Source organism: Styela clava, unplaced genomic scaffold, assembly GCF_964204865.1.
Source record: "Styela clava unplaced genomic scaffold, kaStyClav1.hap1.2 HAP1_SCAFFOLD_163, whole genome shotgun sequence".
In the NCBI taxonomy this organism is placed as follows: Eukaryota; Metazoa; Chordata; class Ascidiacea; order Stolidobranchia; family Styelidae; genus Styela; species Styela clava.
In genome coordinates, this window is record NW_027556624.1 from 2,501 (window position 1) to 7,500 (window position 5,000).

General features: G+C 57.8%; 2 non-coding genes and 1 pseudogene across 2 annotated transcripts; all 3 read left to right on the forward strand.

The window, feature by feature from the left end:
- The first annotated feature begins 1,275 nt into the window (after nucleotides 1-1,275).
- LOC144419257 (small subunit ribosomal RNA) lies at nucleotides 1,276-3,085 on the forward strand. The gene has a single exon (XR_013473943.1). It is a non-coding gene; the product is annotated as a small subunit ribosomal RNA (ribosomal RNA).
- Nucleotides 3,086-3,383: 298 nt separating this feature from the next.
- LOC144419256 (5.8S ribosomal RNA) lies at nucleotides 3,384-3,537 on the forward strand. The gene has a single exon (XR_013473942.1). It is a non-coding gene; the product is annotated as a 5.8S ribosomal RNA (ribosomal RNA).
- Nucleotides 3,538-3,825: 288 nt separating this feature from the next.
- The window catches only part of LOC144419263 (large subunit ribosomal RNA), a 3,695-nt pseudogene continuing 2,520 nt past the window's right edge, over nucleotides 3,826-5,000 (forward strand).

Sequence of the window (5,000 nt, forward strand, 5' to 3'; positions counted from 1 at the left end):
AAAGACAGTAAACTCGAATGAGCCAAGAAAGAGCGGTGCGGGGCCGGTCGGAGCGCACCCTTTTCTCGGTGGCTGGCGGGCGAGAGAGTGCTGCGTCGCCGGCATCGGCGTCGAAAGAAGCCGAGCCGAAAAAAGTTAAAGTACAAACGTGCAAGCATACTAACCTAACCCTAGGTAAGGCATGTCAGAGCGAAAGACAGTAATTTCGAATGAGCCAAGAAAGAGCGGTGCGGGGCCGGTCGGAGCGCACCCTTTTCTCGGTGGCTGGCGGGCGAGAGAGTGCTGCGTCGCCGGCATCGGCGTCGAAAGAAGCCGAGCCGGAAAAAGTTAAAGTACAAACGTGCAAGCATACTAGCCTAACCCTAGGTAAGGCATGTCAGAGCGAAAGACAGTAATTTCGAATGAGCCAAGAAAGAGCGGTGCGGGGCCGGTCGGAGCGCACCCTTTTCTCGGTGGCTGGCGGGCGAGAGAGTGCTGCGTCGCCGGCATCGGCGTCGAAAGAAGCCGAGCCGAAAAAAGTTAAAGTACAAACGTGCAAGCATACTAACCTAACCCTAGGTAAGGCATGTCAGAGCGAAAGACAGTAATTTCGAATGAGCCAAGAAAGAGCGGTGCGGGGCCGGGCGGAGCGCACCCTTTTCTCGGTGGCTGGCGGGCGAGAGAGTGCTGCGTCGCCGGCATCGGCGTCGAAAGAAGCCGAGCCGAAAAAAGTTAAAGTACAAACGTGCAAGCATACTAACCTAACCCTAGGTAAGGCATGTCAGAGCGAAAGACAGTAATTTCGAATGAGCCAAGAAAGAGCGGTGCGGGGCCGGGCGGAGCGCACCCTTTTCTCGGTGGCTGGCGGGCGAGAGAGTGCTGCGTCGCCGGCATCGGCGTCGAAAGAAGCCGAGCCAAAAAAAGTTAAAGTACAAACGCGATGCTAATGAGCGAGCCGTTGTCTCGACTAATATGTAGGGGGCGTTCGATCGAGCGTCTGGCTTGAGCGCTTGTCGGCCTAGCAGAACGGTCGCATTGTTATGCCCGGGTTTTAGGCACCGCTGCAGGCGGCCGGCAGAGCTCTTGTTTGTGCGAAACTGAATGGATCGAGCCCGAGAGAGGGCGAGCAAAGAAAAAACGCAAATCGCTCCGCCTGGCACTGCCGGCGAGGGCGTGGACGTCGCGGCCAGCGACTGTCGAAGCTGAGTACGGCCGCAGGCGATCGCCTCGGTCTTAAACGAATGCGACGAGCACGCGCCGGGCGGCCCAGCAAGGGCCGAGCGCAGCTGTCGCAGCTATCTGGTTGATCCTGCCAGTAGTGATATGCTTGTCTCAAAGATTAAGCCATGCAGGTGCAAGTACGAGTTCTCGTAAAGCGAAACTGCGAATGGCTCATTAAATCAGTCTTGGTTTATTTGGTCTCGTAAGCGAAGTGGATAACTGTGGTAATTCTAGAGCTAATACATGCATTAAGCGCCGACTTCGGGAGGCGCGCTTTTATCAGATCAAAACCGACCGGGTTCGTCCTGTGACGTTTGATGACTCTGGATAACCACGCGGATCGTACGGTCTCTGCACCGACGACGTATCATTCAAGTGTCTGCCCTATCAACTGTCGAAGGTACGCTACGTGCCTACCTTTGTGATAACGGGTAACGGGGAATCAGGGTTCGATTCCGGAGAGGGAGCCTGAGAAACGGCTACCACATCCAAGGAAGGCAGCAGGCGCGCAAATTACCCATTCCCGACACGGGGAGGTAGTGACGAAAAATAACAATACAGGACTCTAACGAGGCCCTGTAATTGGAATGAGTACATCCTAAAACTCTTAACGAGTATCCATTGGAGGGCAAGTCTGGTGCCAGCAGCCGCGGTAATTCCAGCTCCAACAGTGTATGCTAAAGTTGTTGCGGTTGAAAAGCTCGTAGTTGGATTTTGGGCGAGCGCCGCCGGTCCGTCGCAAGGCGTGTCACTGGTTGCGTTCGCCTCACCTTCGGTTCTCCGTCGGTGCTCTTGACTGAGTGTCGGCGGTGGCCGATAAGTTTACTTTGAAAAAATTAGAGTGTTCAAAGCAGGCTGTTCGCCTGCATAGTGTTGCATGGAATAATGGAATAGGACCTCGGTTCTATTTTGTTGGTTTTCGGAGCACGAGGTAATGATTAAGAGGGACAGACGGGGGCGTCCGTACTCTGCCGTTAGAGGTGAAATTCTTGGATCGGCGGAAGACGAACTACTGCGAAAGCATTCGCCAAGAATGTTTTCTTTAATCAAGAGCGAAAGTCAGAGGTTCGAAGACGATCAGATACCGTCCTAGTTCTGACTATAAACGATGCCAACTAGCGATCGGGAGGCGTTACCATGACGACCTTTCCGGCAGCTTCCGGGAAACCAAAGTCTTTGGGTTCCGGGGGAAGTATGGTTGCAAAGCTGAAACTTAAAGGAATTGACGGAAGGGCACCACCAGGAGTGGAGCCTGCGGCTTAATTTGACTCAACACGGGGAAACTCACCCGGCCCGGACACAGGTAGGATTGACAGATTGAGAGCTCTTTCTTGATTCTGTGGGTGGTGGTGCATGGCCGTTCTTAGTTGGTGGAGCGATTTGTCTGGTTAATTCCGATAACGAACGAGACTCTGGCATGCTAAATAGTTACGCGACCTTCTCGGTCGGCGTCTAACTTCTTAGAGGGACTAGTGGCGTTTAGCCACACGAGATTGAGCAATAACAGGTCTGTGATGCCCTTAGATGTCCGGGGCCGCACGCGCGCTACACTGAGTGAAGCAGCGAGTGTCTAACCTAGGCCGAAAGGTCCGGGTAACCCGTTGAACCTCATTCGTGATTGGGATAGGGACTTGCAATTGTTTCCCTTGAACGAGGAATTCCCAGTAAGCGCAAGTCATCAACTTGCGTTGATTACGTCCCTGCCCTTTGTACACACCGCCCGTCGCTACTACCGATTGAATGGTTTAGTGAGATCCTTGGATCGGCCCCGTCGCGGCTGGCAACGGCCGCGTCGGCGTGTCGAGAAGACGATCAAACTTGATCATTTAGAGGAAGTAAAAGTCGTAACAAGGTTTCCGTAGGTGAACCTGCGGAAGGATCATTACCGAAGGTGGTGGTAGGCCCCGGCCGACCGCGCACTGAATTGTCTTTGGGTGCCGCCGAGAGGGCGGCCGTCAATCGGGGTTCCGCCCCGTGCGACACGCGTAACACGTTGGCATAGCAAGGCAGCCGAGTGCGATGGTGGCTTCTGGGCACCGCGCTCGATGTGCCGCCGGCCCAGCCCGGCGGTCGCTCGGCGCCGTTTGTTGGTGTTTTTGTGCAGTTGTTGTCGGTGGTGGTTTTGTGGTCGATCCCACAGTGTGACGTCCGCGCGCTTCGGCGCCGGGCGAAACGTCGAGGACGACTCTTAACGGTGGATCACTCGGCTCGCGAGTCGATGAAGGACGCAGCCAAGTGCGAGAAGTAATGTGAATTGCAGAACACATTGAACGTCGACCTTCTGAACGCGAATTGCGGTCTCGGGTCAATCCCGGGACCGCGTCTGCCTCAGGGTCGCGTTCGTCCTCACCCGAGGGCCGTCGCCTGGCCTCTGCGAAGACGGCCGGGCGTCGCCCCAAGTTGAAGCGGTCGCCGAGCTTTCTCGGCGCGACCGCGTGTCCCGTACACCGCCGGCCCCTCGACGTGTTCAACTACGTTCGAGGGGCGGGTCCAGGTCGGTCGGTCCGGTCACGAGATCAAGACCGACCGTGGGCCAAGGCGGCGACGGTACGCGCTCGGTCGGCGCCGGCGGCGACGACTTGCGATGCCAGCGGGCCGTGTAAGAAACGGCCCGCTTGACACATACGACCTGAGTTCAGGCGAGAGCACCCGCTGAATTTAAGCATATTATTAAGCGGAGGAAAAGAAACCAACAGGGATTCCCTGAGTAACGGCGAGTGAACCGGGAAGAGTCCAGCGTCGAATCTGCGCGCTTTTCGAGCGCGCCGAGTTGTGACGTACGGAAGTCCCAGTGCGGCTGACGGCGAGCGCCGGTGTCCTTCTGATCGAGGCCTCGTCCCACGGCGGGTGTTAGGCCCATAGGGGCGCTTGCCTTGGCCGCTTCGGGTCTTCTCGGAGTCGGGTTGTTTGGGAATGCAGCCCAAAGCGGGTGGTAAACTCCACCTAAGACTAAATACGGTCGCGAGACCGATAGCGGACAAGTACCGTGAGGGAAAGTTGAAAAGCACTTTGAAGAGAGAGTTCAAGAGTACGTGAAACCGTTGAGAGGCAAACGGGAGGGCCCGTCAGGTCGCCGGCTCGCTTTCAGTTGGGTGCGGGGGCGCGCCGTCTCGGTTCGCGGACGCTTAAGGCGCCGCTGCCGAGTCGGCTCGCGCACCGTCTCAGCGCACTAGCGACCGGCGCGGGTCACGACCGGTTTGCCGTCGGTCTAAGTCCCCGCGCGAAGGTGGCCTCCGCTCCGGCGGGGGTGTTACAGCGCGCGGGCGGTGCGGCCCGGCGGCGGATCGAGGAAAGGATGCCGCGCGCTCTCTGTGTGCGGCCGTCGCCGTTCGGCTGGCTTGTCGTTCGCCTGCACTGTACGCAGTGCCGGTGTTCGGCGGGCTGCCGCTTCGGTGGCGCGCCGTCGACGCGCTCGGGGTCCGTGGCCACGTCGGCCACCCTCCCGACCCGTCTTGAAACACGGACCAAGGAGTCTAACATGAGCGCGAGTCGTCGAGTGGTTCGAGACTCGCAGGCGAAATGAAAGTGAAGGCGGCCTTTGGCCGAACGAGGTCGGACCCGGAGCCCCGTGCGGGCGCCGGCGCACGACCGGCCGATCGCACCCGCTCTGCCGGGGCGGTCGCGCAAGAGCGTCCATGTTGGGACCCGAAAGATGGTGAACTATGCCTGGGAAGGTCGAAGCCAGAGGAAACTCTGGTGGAGGACCGTAGCGATTCTGACGTGCAAATCGATCGTCCTATTTGGGTATAGGGGCGAAAGACTAATCGAACCATCTAGTAGCTGGTTCCTTCCGAAGTTTC